The sequence below is a fragment of the Pseudochaenichthys georgianus genome, chromosome 18, assembly GCF_902827115.2.
Source record: "Pseudochaenichthys georgianus chromosome 18, fPseGeo1.2, whole genome shotgun sequence".
In the NCBI taxonomy this organism is placed as follows: Eukaryota; Metazoa; Chordata; class Actinopteri; order Perciformes; family Channichthyidae; genus Pseudochaenichthys; species Pseudochaenichthys georgianus.
Genome location: NC_047520.1, coordinates 20,859,312 through 20,877,291, shown reverse-complemented (window position 1 = coordinate 20,877,291; position 17,980 = coordinate 20,859,312). Strand labels below are relative to the sequence as shown.

At 45.4% G+C, this 17,980-nt stretch overlaps 1 long non-coding RNA gene across 1 annotated transcript; it reads right to left on the bottom strand.

Annotated features, from left to right (window-relative positions):
- Positions 1-8,543: 8,543 nt before the first annotated feature.
- On the bottom strand, positions 8,544-13,385 carry LOC117463491 (uncharacterized). The gene is made up of 3 exons (XR_004553929.2): positions 13,359-13,385; positions 8,915-8,989; positions 8,544-8,619 (listed from the first exon to the last, which is right to left on the bottom strand). It is a non-coding gene; the product is annotated as an uncharacterized lncRNA (long non-coding RNA).
- Positions 13,386-17,980: the final 4,595 nt, after the last annotated feature.

Sequence of the window (17,980 nt, the reverse complement as noted above, 5' to 3'; positions counted from 1 at the left end):
CACAACCGAGTGTGAAGCGGCTGGGATGAGGATCAGCACCTCCAAATCTGAGGCCATGGTTCTCATCAGGAAACCGATGGACTGTCCACTCCAAGTAGGGAATGAGTCCTTACCCCAAGTGAAGGAGTTCAAGTATCTCGGGGTCTTGTTCTCAAGTGAGGGAACAATGGAGCGTGAGATGGGCCGGAGAATCGGAGCAGTGGGAGCGGTACTGCAGTCGCTTTACGAAAAAAGAGCTGAGCCAGAAGGCAAAGCTCTCTGTCTACCGGGCCATTTCATTCCTACCCTCACCTATAGTCATGACCGAAAGAACGAGATCGCGGATACAAGCGGCCGAAATGGGGTTTTTCTGCAGGGTGGCTGGTGTCTCCCTTATGCTGCGTTCAGACCGGACGCGATGCGATGTTTGGGTGCGGCGCGATTACATGTAAAGTAAATGCAGAGACGCGGACAGATGCGAATTCGCTCCGACGGCGAGCATGAAGCGGTGGACGCGGCGCGAATCACGCGATTGAACTGTGCCGCGTCAAACGCGAGAGTTCAATTTTTTCAACTCGAGCGTCAAATTCACGTGACGCGTTCTCGCGGAAGCCAATCAGCGGTGAGGATCTCAGCCTGCCGTTACTGACGATCAACCAGAAAACATCAGCCATTAGCTGTTAGCAGTTAGCACACAGAGCTCACAGCTCCTCATATCTGTTCAGAAACTGGACAGAAGTTAAACAAGTACAAACCACAGACTGTCTGTGTCATGGCGAATACAGTCGCTGGTTTATTTATGTCCGTAGGCCGTTATTATGAGTGTGGAGTGAGCATATACAACGTTAGCTTAGCCTGGTCGACCCAATCTCCATTCAGAAAACAAGCATTTTAAAAGGTTTTTCGCCTGCCGTCTGTCTGCAGACTTGTCAAGCATTAATTCATGGTTTTTACTAACCGGTATCAGTATGTTGGTACTTCGGCATCATTTAGAAACGTGTATTACAATTTAATCACGGTAAAATATGTTCATTTTGTTGTAGTTAGCTCCCGAGCCAGCGCGTCTTGTTTGAATGATGCGAGTAAACACAGCTGGCAGCCGCGGTGAAACTCGAGCGATTAGAGCGAAGCGAATATTCGCATCGCGTCCGGTGTGAACGTAGCATTAGGGATAAGGTGAGAAGTTCAGTCATCCGGGAGGGACTCGGAGTTGAACCGCTCCTCCTTCGCGTCGAAAGGAGCCAGTTGAGGTAGTTCAGGCACCTAGTTAGGATGCCACCTGGGCGCCTCCCTAGGGAGGTGTTCCAGGCACGTCCAGCTGGGAAGAGACCAAGGGGTAGACCTAGGACCAGGTGGAGGGATTATATCTCTTCGCTGGCCTGGGATCGCCTTGGGATCCCCCAGTCAGAGCTGGTTGATGTGGCCAGGGAAAAGAAAGTTTGGGGCTCTCTGCTGGAACTGCTACCCCCGCGACCCGACCACAGATAAGCGGGAGAAGATGGATGGATGGATGGACGGACGGACGTTCAAGAACCATGAATGTATAAAGAGAACTGGATACAGTGTTGGAGACAGGACCCCGTTCATTCCTATGAAAATCCCTTATTCAAAAATGTTGCTGACTTCCAGACCAGGGAACTGGAAGTTTTCAAAACAAACTAATTTCCGGGTTTTAGGACTTGTTCCTGCACCACTCTAGGGTCTAATACTTTCTTTGTCAGGCAAGTCTCGGCACGCCTCCCCAGTGAATACTATCACTAAGCCTTGGCCAGTGAATCTCTGCTGAGTGTTCAATCTGTTTGAAAGTTGCTCAGTGGCGCATGAAGCCAAAAAGTTCTGCCTCTCGAGAGCATAGGTACCATATCTGGGCCCATATATTCCTGAAGCCATGAATGGATTTGCCTCTAGAGCATTTTACAACTTTTAGACACTAATTATTTAAATAAGGGCTATACAAGTGTTTTAAATCCACTGATTTAAAGACGTCTCTTTGCCCAATGTATGTTAGTGGGAAAAAGTATTTTGGGCCCAATGATATCACTGACTGACACAGAAGTTGTAGCCACAACGAAAATGTGCTTCAACGTCCGGCAAACTTCCTTGGGGCTTGTCAATAAAATTGGTCCTATTCCCCTGCCTCTGTTGATGAACTTTTTTGCAAGTGTGTCCTCAGCAAAGCCCATTTTGTGAGAGTCAGGGTTAGTATCTAGCCATTTCATTTGGTCTCACTAATTCCCCTGCAGTCTTTTAGGGGTTAGCGTCAGGGGCGAATCATTTTATTGACTTGAAAATGGTCGTATTGCTTCCTCTAAGAAACAAAACTCTGTTCCACTGCGTACGAACGGCTGGAATGCGGCAAAAACAACTTAACTTCACATGACGGCAGCACTGATCAAGTCTGTTCAAAGTTTATTTTCCATTGACCACAGCCAGTGTTTATTTCCTGTCTGTCTTCTTCTGTTGATTTCTCTGACTTCCATCGCTCTGTCTTTTTACCTCTTTCCTTCTCTCCCTTAATACACCAAAGCAACAGTCATTATTTTTCCTAGCAGTGGTGTGTTATTGAGTATTAATGACCTCTAAAATTTCCAAATTGATCATTATTGAGTATACAACTAAGCCGTTTCACAAAGTTACTTTTATTTATTATTGTTCTCCAGTTCTGAAACTCCAGAAGCCTATAAAGCATTCCCCTCACACGAGGTTAAATTGTTAACATAGGTTCAGGAGCATGGCCACGCCTAAAACTCCGCCTCAAACCACGGCCACCCCTATTTATATCCGGCAAAACTTCCAGCCAATGCTTGTCTCCATCCTCTCAAGGATCGACAGGCAGACCGTGATTCTCGCCGCGCGTCGTCACGGTTCAAACTAACTAAAACGCTACCACAAGAACATTTGACTCACCATGAATCCCGAACTGCTGATCATCTCGCCGGAGTCAGATGAAGATCTCTTCGACATCGGCTACCCGCCGCAGTCGGATTTAAGCCAAGCATCCGAACGGAGCCGCGTGCGCTCGGCAATCGGTGTGCCACACACCAGCCGCCACCGCTCCCACTCAAGCTCCCCCAACGAGACACCTCCAACTCCAGACAGGTCCCAGGCTTCGTCTACTCCACCAGCGAGGGCAAACAACCGGGGCCACAACAGCCACAGCCAGCTCCAATCTCCCCACCAACAGCAGCCTGCCTCATTCGCAGCCCCCGGCCACTCGCAGCGGCACACTCGACACGCCTCTCGGACAGAGCCCGAACTACGGAGGTGGACAGTCACTCAACTCCAACGTTTCCTGAGAGAAAATGGCATCCACTTTCGCCGAAACGACAACAAGGCTAGACTGTTCAATCTCTACAAAGCCTACAGCAGCACAACGGGTCGTGATGTCACAGACCTTTCTCTCATCCCTGTGCCCACAGGCTTCACAAAATCCCCTTGCACATACATCCCTCCATCCCTTCTTTTTCTCTACCTTCAGCGGCCCACAGCAACCTAGCTCCCGCTTACCTTCCTCCTTCAGAGGCTAACCCCGTAGCAACAGCGCCCCACCCAGTAACCCAAGGGGCCATGCTACACGCTAACCAGTTAGCCGACTCTTACCCAGTACCTTCTTTCCCAACTGGTCTATCCTTTCCCCTTCCCCCTCCCCTACCCCATCCCTTCCCCAACACCCAAATGTTTTTCCTCCCTGTGCAACCAGCTACACTCTAGCCACAGCAACACAACCCATCCATTCAGCCTCCTCAGTCTACCACCCTTCCCCCGTGTCCCCCGTCTTGCGCCAGCAGATTCTCCTGGGTAACTACGTAGACCTGGCTCAGCTACTACAGCCATCAATCACCGACACTAGCCAGCCCAGGGAAATACAGTCCAATTTCGGTTTAGTCCAGCTGTAAAATCCATCACCTACGAGGTCCAAGAACTTAACCCCCTCAGAGTTCGCCCTAGCTTTCTCCCTTTACCGCGACGTCATATGCTCAGTCTACCCCACACGCAGAACCGAGTTAGACGAGTATCTTCGCATAGAGCTCGACATGGCCTTACGCTTCGGAGGCTCAGGGTTTTACACCTACCATGTCCACTTCGCTAGCCAAGCCGCCGGCCGCATCAAGCAGTTCAACCAGGGAACATACTGGGGCGCTCTGGACTCCAAGCTTTACTGCCGCATTTTTGCAGCACGCGCATCCCTCTCTTTCCAAGTATGCGGAGCCCCCTCCCACCCGGCCTCAGCATGCATAGTCAGCGCCCCACCACCCGAGCCACCCCGCTCACTCCCCTTTCCATCAAGAGGCAACGCCTCAACCTTCAACCGGCTATCAACCGCCGCACCCCCACCTCCCATCATCCCCAAGGCCGCAAACAAACGACCATCAGTCAATGCCCCCGTTTCAAAGGGCGTCGACACACGCGGAAGGCCATTACTCTACCAGGGAGGCAGGATGGTGTGTAACAATATCAACGACCTAGGCTGCGCTCTTTCTAGCTGCCGCCTCATGCACATCTGCTCTTTCTGCGGTGGCGCTCATGCCAGGAGCACCTGCCCTCACAACCCAACTACACCAACAGATTGACTAGCACGGCACCTTAGCACACCCGTCAAGGTAAGTAATCTCGCCACCGCCTTAGCAAATCATCCAGATAGACAGTTTGTTTACTTTCTCACCAGTGGCTTCTCCCACGGTTTCCACCCAGGCATAGCAATACTGCCTGACACATCTCATATCTGCCGCAACCTCCAGTCCGCCTTAAAAGAACCTCACACCGTCGACACCTAACTAGCCAAAGAAGTCAAAGAAGGGTTCATGATAGGCCCATTCGATAGTCCCCCCTTTCCAGTGTTCCGCATCAGTCCAATAGGCATAGCTACTAGGAAATACTCCGGGAAAAAGAGGCTCATAATAGACCTGTCTTCTCCACACGGCTCAGCCATCCCGAGCATCAACAGCGTCATTCCAAGCCCAGACTTTTCAATGCAATACGCAAACATCGACCACGCCATCACCCTCATCCGCTTCGCAGGCCGCGGAGCATGGCTCTCTAAGGCAGACATCACCAGTGTATTCAAGATCTTGCCTATTCACCCAGATTTCTGGCGTTTCTCGGAGTGTACTGGATGGGAGCCTATTACTTCTGAGTACGCCTCACATTCGGATGCAGAAGCAGTCCCAAAATCTTCGATTCCCTTTCAGAAGCTCTGTGCTGGATCTTGACAAATAACCACAGACTCCCCTACGTGCTCCATCTCCTTGATGACTTTCTCATCGTCACTCCACCATCCTCACACCACCCCCCCCCCCCACACACCCCCCACCCCCCACACCACGGGCTGAGCACACTCATACAAACATTTTCAGACCTTGGCATCCCTCTGTCTGAAGAGAAAACCTCAGGGCCTAAAACCTCCATCGAGTTTCTAGGCATCACCCTGGACTCGATGTCTTTCCAGGCTTCTCTGCCAAGTAAGTACAGCGCATCACTCTCCTCCTGTCAAATGACTTGCAGGCAGACAGATGCATGAAACGACAGCTGCTAGCCCTCCTCGGCCACCTAAATTACGCCATCCGCATAATACCTCAAGCAAAACCCTTCTTGTCCAACCTGCTGAACAGAGCGGCGTCAGTCCCCTCCATCCTCGATCGACTAGTTCTCGACGACGCATGCAAAATAGAAATGCACCTTTGGCAGATCCTTAACAAAGGCCGATCTCGCTCCCTAGCCATCATGCAGTTCCTCCGCAGACTCACCTTAATCTCCACCCAACACCAGTTCATCCTCAAAGCAGCACACATCCCACGTCATGAGAACGGCATCGCTGACTCTCTGTCTCGTCTCCAATTTCAGAAATTCAGAAACTTGGCCCCAGAGGCGGCTCTCCATCCCATACCAGTCCCACCGTTTTCAGCCACCACATTCAACTAAACCCACAACTGGAACTACTCTCACACGCTTCACAGGAATCCATCCTCAACAGCCTCGCCCCAAGCACCCTGTCAGCCTATCTCACCGGCTGGAATTGCTTTAAGGCATATCACGGAGCATACCAGCTACCATTCCCCACTCTGGACGTTATATCCGTCTGCAATTTCATTACTCACGCTCACTCCATCCGTAAGTGCCGGACATCCACGATTCAGACATACTTGGCCGGAATTAACTTCTTCATTAAAATAGCCAGCGGCCAACCATGTCCTTCCACGTCCCATAGCCACGTCACAATGCTCATCAAAGGCTTACGTAAGCAGGAACCCTCCCTCACAGCCAAACGACTGCCACTCACTTCTGACCTTCTCAGCCTCTGCATCCGTTCCATACGCTCAGGATACTTATCAGCAATGGTCGACCTTACCCTAGAATGCATGTTCCTGCTAGCATTCTTCGGCTTCCTGCGATGCTCCGAATTCGCACCCACTTCATCTGCCTACAACCCTCACCACCACCCCAGCCTATCCGACATATCCCTGCACACAAACGACTCGCTCATATTCACACTCAGAAGGAGTAAAACAGATCAGCTGGGAATTTCTTTCCCCATCCACATCTTCCGCCTGAACTCGTATCTCAGCCCATACGAGCCACTAACCAAATACCTCAGTGCAAGGTACGCCGCAAACGCAACGCCTCAACACCTCAACACCCACTCTTTCTCACCGAAACAGGGAAAATGGCCACACGTTTCTGGTTCCAGAAACACTTCCACAACGTCTTGCTTATTTCGGGGATACGCTCAGAACACTATTCGAGCCATTCCTTCCGCATCGGTGCAGCGTCCACAGCAGCGAGACTAGGCATTTCCGACCAAACCATCCAGGTCCTGGGCCGCTGGTCATCCCTAGCTTACCTCAACGATCTCAGACGGGCACACGCTCAACTCAGTTCCATTTAATCCGACTCTTTTGGGGGCCCGTAATCAGCCCACGCAGAATTATGCCGGAGACGGAACCCCCACTCTGAGTCTCCCATTGCACGGACCACAGCTCGTCCTCCCAGACCATCCCTTCACCCCCTCACATCATTTACATGTTACCTCAATAAACTTACAAAACATCACATTGTTGTGGCGTGGTTCCTGCTAGTGAAATCCATAATAATATGAAAGAAGTATGGGGGGGGGGGGTTGTTGATCAGAGTTTGAAAGCTAGAATAGCTTAATCACTTTGCAGAAAGTCATGTTGTGTAAAACAAACTCTTTTTCATTTGGTATAAACCAGAGGTGTCCAAACTTTTTTCACCGAGGGCCGCATACAGGAAATGATAAGAAGGGCTGGGCCACTCACTACAGGTTTATTACATCATAAGTTCTGTTATAAGTTGGAAAAGTCCATCCAATGTAGGTCAATCATTATTGATACTTGAAAATGCTTTAAGAAAAAAACAGCTCTCCAGAGGGTTTCATTTGTTGTGTTGGCAGCTCTTTCCTTAAAACGGGAGATTGCTGATAATAAGAGGACATATGGATATTTCAAGGTTATTGCGCTTTTTGTTATCGATTTGTTTGAACATGTTTTCAACTTTAATTGACTGAATTTATTTGAAAATTGGGCCTATTAACACCACTGTGTAATATATTTGAACATATATATTTAAGAAGTACAATATAGACAAGCAGAAGTTTATTATACTTAAGTCATCATACTTTTTTAATTTGCTGAGTGAGGGCCGATTAAAAAATGGTCCGCGGGCCGCATTTTGCCCCTGGGCCGAGTTTAGACACCCCCGGTATAAACTGTCATGATCTTAGTTTTTGTGTTGTGTTTTAATGTATGTTGTCTTCTCTGGTTTTACTCCCCGTCTCTTCGTTGTCCTGCCTGACTGATTGTATGCTTGTGTTGTGTCTGCCCTCCCCAGCTGTGTTCGTCAGTTTGTGACTTACGTGATACTGTTTCTCGGTCACGATCTGTTGTTTCCCTGAACGGCCGAATGTTGTGTCAAGGTCAGGGGTGGACTGGGACAAAAATGCAGCCCTGGCATTTTCTGTCCAGACCAGCCCACTACATTATCAGCGGACACTACATAGAAGTCCACTAATCTCGCGGCATCTTCTCTCATGCATACTACAAAGGAGTCATATTCCTTGATAGCAGTTAACAAATAAAGCATTTAACTATGAACTCAAGGACTAAAATTGACAGCTATAGCAATCAATCAATCAATCAATCAATCAATCAATCAATCAATCAATCAATCAATCAATCAATCAATCTTTATTCATTATAGTGTCAAATCACATGTCATGACTAGGGGTGGGACAAGACTAACGGGAAGAACCCTTATGCTACCCTTTCAGTTTTTGGTCTGTGAAAATCTTTTGGTGTAAGCCCAGTATTAGTTAAAACCAGACTCAGATAATAATAACAAAAAAATATCCTGACAAATAATCTAAATAGAAACATATTACAGACAGTAGCAGCATTAGAGCTGAAACTCACTCACTCACTCAACGGTGACTCAGTCATTATGAAACCATAAATAGAGAATTGAAGAAAAAAAAATATATATATATATAGCTGTGTGAAAAGTCTAAGACATGGGTTACAGGTCTGAATAGATATGCATTCTCATATACGTGTATGTGCACAAGTATGTATTGCTCTACTTCCTCGTCCGCAGCCAGCCAGCTCCACTCCTCACCAAATTCGTGACCTGCAAGAAACAGCAAACATAACTTGTACTCAGTATCTGTGTATTGACAAATATATGTAGCCATGTAGCATTTTTGTGACGTAGTGACACTTAGTGAACAAATGTATCCGTCATGAAGGATGACTTAAGTCTCAAAAGAGCCCTAAGGCCTACCTGCATAACTGTTAATTGAACTTAAAAGATATGCAGATGTTTGAAATTAAAACCATCAATATGAAAATCTTCAGCCAGGAAATAATCATAATCTAACCTTTTGTTTCAATCTGAGACAAAACAAGTTGCATAATAAACTCACAAAGTCAAGACAAAGCTCTCAGATATGATGGATGACTCAAGCATCATCGAAGAACTTCTAGCAGGCCAGGAAAACCTGTTTGACAGGAGATAATGGTAGCAGAGAATATAAAGAGACATTTATGAATTACCAATTGTCATTTTATCACACATATAGTATGTTTCTTCACATAAACCTTTAAACATACACATATTGCATTCCTCTCACCACATGAAATTAGCTCAGGAACCCAAAAGTGGCCCAGTGAATGATGGAGGAGACAAAGCAGGTCCTCAAAAGGGGATAGAGGGAAAACAACTCCTTAGGCTCTTATATATAGGGTGGTCAACCTAAAAGAGACATGGAAACATTATTAAGTCTCTCATCATCACAAATCAAGTATGAATTCATATAACATTATAAGACACATGACATACTCAACAAATCATAGACTTCTCAGTAGCCAAAAAGTGGTGAAGTGGAGCAAATCCTTGAAAATGGACGGAGGGGGAACAACTCCTCAAGCTCTCACATGTCAAGTGGTCAACCTGAGAGGGAATTGGATACATTATTAAGTCACAAATTAAGTATGATTTCATAAAACATAAAACATTATAAACTCACCATACTAGAGGAGACTCAACAGCCAAACTTTGGTGCAGTGCAGGCAGAGAGAGAGCAAGTCCTCGAACATGGACGGAGGGGGAACAACTCCTCAAGCTCTCACATGTCAAGTGGTCAACCTGAGAGGGAATTGGATACATTATTAAGTCTGAAAAATAAATAAAATGTTTTCCTCTGTCCTGCACCTAGAGTTGAACACTTTTGAGATGTAAAAACTTTCAAAACTTTTTTAAAATGATGAAGTATGAATTAATACAACATTAAAAAATACATGATAAACTTATCAAATTCTAACAGTGTGTCCCAAATGAGAGAACAAGTCCACAAATAGAACAGAGGAGAACAACCTGTAATGGAGAATAATTGATAATTTAGTGTACATGATCACACCATTAAGGATCAACACATAAGCACAATAAAACTTCTGAAAAGCATCATTAAAATGACAAATAATGAATTACTACATCCATAATGTGTGATGTGTGATAATAACAATAATATTAAATATTTCTCACCTTATCAGTGGAGCAGCTTTTTAAGCAGCTCACTCTTCTCTGCAAGTCTGTCAATCACAGAGTCAGAGTCCAAGGCCATGAGGATGTCTTTCTCTGTGGCCATCAACATAAATGCCTCCAATCTATCAGATGAGAGGCTGCTTCTGAGTCTGTTTTTAATAAACTTCAAAATTGAAAATGTGCGCTCACAAGCCACCTGTGTGAGGGATAATGTAAGCAGGTATTTATAAGCAAGGCCTAGGACAGGGTATGCATCTGTTAGCATGTTGAATCGGCGAAGTATCTGGTAGCAGCACAGAGGGCATTCTTTGCAGGAGCAACAGCTTATGGGAGTTATCTCAACCTCTTCTGTGTTGTCCTCCTCACCACCTGATCCATATTCTACTGTTCTTGCTTTGTACTCTGCCAATGGGGATGCCTTCAGCCTGTTCCACTGGAGTGCAAAACTTTTCAACTCGGCCTGCATATTTTCCTTGGTTGCCCTGCTGTCAAATCCTTGCAAGCACTTGCTTAAGTCTTGAAGGGCAGACTGGGGAAGAGCACTGGTGCAGAGCTGAGGGAAGTTTCTGGGATCCAGACATGCCAAGTCAGCATATAGATTGCCGTGTGTTAAAAAGCGCCTATGAATGGCTTCAATTGCTGTGTCCATGATCCGGTTATGCACATTCACCTCATAGGATTTGTCTGCATCATCCAGGGTCTCATCCTGAGCCATCTCTCCAGGCAAGACTTTCTTCATCCTCCTCCTCTTTTGTGGCAGTGTGGCCTCCACTTCAATGTCCGTGTCATCTCTCTCTTGGATTTCTGTGTTTGTCCAGTTGACAAATGTGTCTGCTGCTTTTTTTACAGAATCAAAATCTCTTCCCAAGCTTTTCAGCGTATCCTGTGTCGATGCCACCATTCTGTGAGCAGAGAGGATGTCCAATCCTGCCGTCTGAAGGTATTTAGACAATGGAGAGGTATGTTCAAATATGCGGAGGAAGATTTGAGCCGTCAAGATCGTCTCATACTTGAGCAATGACTCTGCATATCCTCTGGCCATGACACGGGTACATGGTTTCACTGTTGCCTGTTTCTGTATCGCTGATAATGTCAACAGCACATCAATGTACAGACCATCTTCGGGTTTTCCAAAGGAGCCAAACACCTTCTTCAGGGCCTCATGCTTGGCCCACCAGCGTGTCTCGCCAATAGGAGCAAGGCGTCTACGTCTCTTGTTTCGGCCTGACTCTTCCCACACATTCATCCTTTTATATGACTCTTTGATGAATACCGCAATGCCATTGAGGAGCGCAAACAGGGACCCACACTCAATAACAATCTGGGTTGTGTTTGCAAGCACCAGATTTAGTACATGTGCGTAGCACCATACATGCACCTGGTTTGGAGATTGTGCAGACAACAGTGAGGAGAATCCTTTGTATTGGCCTTGCATGTTTGATGCCCCATCAGTCGCATTTCCAATGCACATGGTCTTGCTGAGGCCCATCTTGTCCAGAACTTCTGACAGCATGTTGACAAAGGCCTGTCCAGTGGATGAACTGCACTTCAGCACTGCAACAAGCCTCTCATGAACAACATCAGTAACATACCTCATAATTATAGAGCATTGATCCTGAGAGGTGATGTCCTGCGTTGTGTCCAGCTGCACTGAAAACATTCCTGCTTTCTTGATATCACTGGAGATGTTTTCTTGAATCAGATGGTGAATTGCATCTATCACTGAGTTGACTGTGGTTTTGGAGAGTAACGTTACAAGGGAGCCTCTGCCTCTCGTGCCACCAGACAAATGCAACTTGTTGCTGTTCTCAATGCAGCTGTCCAGGTGCTCTTTTAAACAGAAATCATACTTCCCCAGTAGAAGTATGAGTTCCAAGAAATTACCATGATCAACTGTGTGGTCTTCCAGAGTATATGCTGCCTCATTTTCTGACCTCCTGTATGCAAGCCCCCTCTTCCCAAGAACCTTGATGACATCTATGATGCGCTCCAAAACCTGCCGTCTCTTTCTGACCTGCTCTCTGTGCGCCGACATCTGACTGCCACCAAACACACTGCTGATATCAGCACTGGCGGATTTCAAGAGGTAAGCTTCAGCACAGTTTCTGTGTGCACTGCTTCTCTCATGCTCCTCTGTGCGCTGATGTATATGCCTCCAATCTGACATTCCACTGATGAACAGACTGCTATCAGTTCTCTTACCGAATGCCATACAGATGAAACAAAACAGCATGTGACGCTCTGGACAGTACGTCAGCCACCTTCTACTGATGCCGTCTCTACTACAGAACACTTTCTGCACCACTGGATTGCTACTTTTTTGCTGAGCATGGTAATTTAAAAATGACTGGAGATTATTCTGATCAGGTTGTGAAAAAAAATCAGTTATTTGACTGGCACACTCATAGCTCTCAACAGCTGTTTCCCTCTCAGGTGATCCTGTCTTTGGGCTGACATACTCCTCACTCTCTACAACCTTTTCCCTCTCAGGTGATCCTGTCTTTGGGCTGCCTGAATTGGTCTGGCTCTCTCCCTGAACTGACCAGCTGGACTTGCCCTGAACCTGTCTGGGCTGGACATAGGGAAAGCATATATCATTGGATGGGGAAATAACTCAAAACCACAGAATAATGTACAAGATAAAAGATTAGTTCATATTGAACGAAACGTTCGTGAGTGTAACAACACTAGTGGCTTTGCCATGTTTTCATTATGACACTTACTAGTGTTTTCCAATGCAAAAAAGTCAGATCTTTGTGACAATACCTGAAAATGCTCAAGACAGCACTCTACACAGCCATTTGAAAACTACAGTAAAAGTAACACATTTACACAGAAATTAAAGTTACACACAAATTATGAAATAGTTATCACCTCAGTAAACAATAAATGAATTGAAAGATTACAATAAATACAATGGCAAATATTGCAAATTAAACTAATTATTTCCTATAGGTTTACTTGTATTTTGTGATAAAATTCAAAGTATCTCATCTGTATTTACAATATAGCTTGATTCTGCATCTCTACTTACAGCTCGTTGGTCCATGTGAACGTTTACTGTTGCTATGGCAACAAGAGACCGCTGACGTTAGCAGCTCTTAGCTAGCCTAGCTAAATCATCTGAACAATAATATTAATAACCCATAATATCACAATTCAGCATATTTAAACAAAATCAACCACAACTACCAACATTCACAGCCCTTCAACTCTGGGCTAATATGTTGTCACAAGTAGGACTATGCAGTTAATTAGGTCACATCACATTTTTTGGACATGTCTCAAAAATGTAGCCTAGCCAGCCCCTGGCTAACGTTACTTACCATGTATGCCTCCACTCGCTCGTCTCCTTGCGCAGCAGCACCTGCTGGGGTGGTGACCCCGGCACCAAATAGGTCCGTCAATTTAGAATATTTAGTAGCCTCCACCTCCAGAGACTTCAGCTTTTTAAGTCGCAGTTTTTCAGCACCACACCCGGGCGTTTCTTCCGCTTATCCATTTTCAGCTCAGCACAGCAGCAGCCCGTCCCGCGACTCCCGCCAATGCTGCCATGAGGTCCCGCCCCACCCTGGTTTGTGTTGTGATTGACAGCGCTGTCAGGGCTCTCTGAGCCTGTCAGCCCATGATTGATTGACAATGACAAACAATCGACCAATAATATGTGTCGATGCTGGCAACACACTGCTAGCCCTCTGTAGCCAATTGGCCGGCCCAGTTGGAGGGAATTTAGAGGAAAAAAAGAAAAGAAAAAAAAAACAGACAGGACCGGCCCACATTGGGTCAACGGCCCACCGGGACGATGCCCGGTATGCCAGATGGCCAGTCCACCCCTGGTCAAGGTCAATGTTGAGGAAGCAAGGCATTGTGGGACAGCATTTTCTCCTTACCTTTCGTAAAGGAAGGTCCAGTGTTTCCTGAACTAAAGGAGGTTATTAATTATATATAAATGAATATGAATTCAACCCAGGTTTCCTGTCTGTTTCTGAACTTCACACCCCTGGTTGCTGCTACCTGTGTTCTTCTCGTCATCTCTGTGTTTTCTTAGACTTTGATTTGTATTGCCTTCTCGATCCCTCTGTGTTTTTGTATTTTTATCAGTTTTAGTTGAATAAAGCTTGTTTTTGGTTTTTGTCTCCCTCTTTTTACTGGGTCTGGGTCCAACCTGTTGCTTAAGCCATAACATAAACACTAATGTTTTACTATATGGCTCTTCATTCTGCCTTATAACGTTTCTTCTTTGGACTCTTGATGGTATGATCCGTGCTGTGAAGAATGCAGAGACATTTTAAACATTGTTATTTGGTACCTGACAGCCCAAGCATCTTATTTCCAGCATACAGAGTCAACCCTTTCAGCCCTGCACAATGTTTTCCTGAACCTACGGTTGACTTATGGTAATGTGGGGCTTACGATAGATTGGAATGAATCCAACAAAGGCGCGCTCAACTGTGAGAATTCACAGGCATTCATAAAACCCGATGGCTGATGGGAAGTAGATGTATGGTGCTCTGTGAACAAGATAGTAGGTCAGCCTTAAATGACAGCCGTCTGGGGTAGAGCGAGTATGGAGCCAAGTCTCTTCTGGAGGTAATTGAATCCTGAACATTGTGCTTCTCTGTGCCTGAGAGGTGATAATGGTGTCAACACTTTCTCTTAATCATGGTGTTGACATGCAGCTAGTTTGAATGACTTTGTAGACTGCAGGGTAGCGTGTGGATTCACTCCAGGTGGAACTGAAGTCTGATTTAAGAGTGGCGGAGTGAAAGTAAGGCAAGGCAAGGCAAGGCAAGTTTATTTATAGAGCACTTTTCAACGCAAGGCAATTCAAAGTGCTTTACAAAAAAAAAAAAAATGAAAGACATTAAGCATTAAAAAAGAAAAGCTAATCAAATAAACATTAAGAAAAAAATACATGGATAAAAGTTACAGTGCAGTCTAAAATATAAATAGTTCAATTAAACATTACAAGAAAAAGTACATGGATAAAAGTTACAGTGCAGTTTAAGATATGAATAGTTCAAGATTTAGTACATGATTTACCTCTGAATTGTAGTGGGGTAGAAGTACAAAGTAGCATAACATGTAAATACAAAACTGCTAGGTATGACCCTGAATCACAAAATTATCTTAATCCAAACAAATTGATAATATTGTCAAATCGCCAATTTTGCCACTAGATATCACCAGACAGGATTTAAATGCATTGGTTCAAACACAACATGCAATAGAAGGAGCTAATACTGGTGCTAATGGGGATCCTAATAACAAAATAAGAATCATTTCATAATTCTTAGAAATAACTCCAGGTTAAAGCAAAAGTCAGCAGAACATTACAAGGGGTATAAAGCCCCCTAATAACAGTGCTGATACTTCAGGTATCGATCAGCGTACTTGCCACGCGGTCAGGCGTCGAGGTCACACACATTGAAGGACCTCTGACTGTGTGGAGGTCCTTCGAGGTGCTGCTGGTTATTCTCTTCAGCTGAGTCCGAAGATGTGAAAGGGGAATTGCTGTTGAGCGCATCCTGCTGCTCTTACACTGCCGAGGATCAACCATTTAGTGGTTTTTCAGCAACTCTGTTCACATATAACTTGATGAAATGCATGAAAAGTGTACATGTAAACTGCCACAGGTTTTTTTGCTACAATCTAACGGCCATGGGGGTTATTGATGGCAAAAAGGTGTGTCACTTTAAACGTAGCTGCCGAAAATAAATGAGGGAATTTAGGAATGGCTTTATTCCTTTCCTTTTGTCAAGGATGGTCCAGTGCTAAAGGAGATGATTCAAGAAGTATGGAATGCAGCCTTAGGGAGAGTTCTAACAGCCACTAACCCTAACCCTACATCTCCTGGTCATCTTTCTCAGTCAGGAACCATTCTATGCAAAAAGAAAAACTCTCGACCTGAACCATGGGCATGCCAGAGTATTTGCAACCGGCACAACAGCTGCCTTTATATATTTATATATCATTTTATTTTGTATTCCTGTTTTATTTAGTCGTTGGTATTAAGTGTGTTTTTGAATCACAACGCATGTGTAACTCTGGTTATTACCTGGGAAGGAGGGGATGGTGTTTTTAATTGTTTTAATGTGCATGCATATATTGCACACATCCATGTAAATATATTTAACAATCCTGACTCAAATATGTTCTTTTGATGCATTTCTTGTTTTAACAGTTACTTGGATAATTGTAATTGTGTCTTTAATGTTATTATCCTTGTGTGAATCTGTACCGTCCTGCTTCCAGATGTCACCCTGTTGCTGCTTTGGATTCATAAAGGATTACTAAAGGTCCATCTTATCTTATAGTGTTTATAGTAAACAATCCGCCCCCGGATGTGTGATCGTATGGGATTCAGAAACATGTGATGCTTCTGGTGTCGACTGTTCGACTCTTTGTTCTCTGAGCAGAACATTGAGAGGGAACATAGCAGAGATTTGAGAGAACGCCGCGGCATGAAGCCCATTGATCGGTGATATTAAGTGCATCAGAAGACACGTGCAGGGGCGGCTTTGAAAAGCAGAAATGACGTATGTGGGGGTTTAGAGAAGATGGAGAAAAAATAATGAAGAAAGGAGGATGTGTTGTCAGCAGATGGATAAAGCATCCAACTGCATTTCTTCTAAAAGACCACTAATTAAAAAAACATGCAGAATGACTGAGTCTCCACAAAGCTTGAAGCTGTGTGTGTGTGTGGACAGAGACACATGATATCTATCTGGTCTTCTGTGTGTGTCCCCGGACAGAGACACATGATATCTATCTGGTCTTCTGTGTGTGTCCCCGGACAGAGACACATGATATCTATCTGGTCTTCTGTGTGTGTCCCCGGACAGAGACACATGATATCTATCTGGTCTTCTGTGTGTGTCCCCGGACAGAGACACATGATATCTATCTGGTCTTCTGTGTGTGTCCCCGGACAGAGACACATGATATCTATCTGGTCTTCTGTGTGTGTCCCCGGACAGAGACACATGATATCTATCTGGTCTTCTGTGTGTGTCCCCGGACAGAGACACATGATATCTATCTGGTCTTCTGTGTGTGTCCCCGGACAGAGACACATGATATCTATCTGGTCTTCTGTGTGTGTGTGTCCGGACAGAGACACATGATATCTATCTGGTCTTCTGTGTGTGTCCCCGGACAGAGACACATGATATCTATCTGGTCTTCTGTGTGTGTGTCCCCGGACAGAGACACATGATGTCTATCTGGTCTTCTGTGTGTCCCCCCGGACAGAGACACATGATATCTATCTGGTCTTCTGTGTGTGTCCCCGGACAGAGACACATGATATCTATCTGGTCTTCTGTGTGTCCCCGGACAGAGACACATGATATCTACCTGGTCTTCTGTGTGTGTGGACAGAGACACATGATATCTGTCTGGTCTTCTGTGTCCCCGGACAGAGACACATGATATCTATCTGGTCTTCTGTGTGTCCCCGGACAGAGACACATGATATATATATATATCTGGTCTTCTGTCTGTGTCCCCAGACAGAGACACATGATATCTATATGGTCTTCTGTGTGTGTGGACAGAGACACATGATATCTATCTGGTCTTCTGTGTGTGTGGACAGAGACACATGATATATATATCTTGTCTTCTCTGTGTGTGTCCCCGGACAGAGACACATGATATCTATCTGGTCTTCTGTGTGTCCCCGGACAGAGACACATGATATCTACCTGGTCTTCTGTGTGTGTCCGGACAGAGACACATGATATCTATCTGGTCTTCTGTGTGTGTCCCCGGACAGAGACACATGATATCTACCTGGTCTTCTGTGTGTGTGGACAGAGAGACATGATATCTACCTGGTCTTCTGTGTGTGTCCGGACAGAGACACATGATATCTACCTGGTCTTCTGTGTGTGTGGACAGAGAGACATGATATCTATCTGGTCTTGTGTGTGTCCGGACAGAG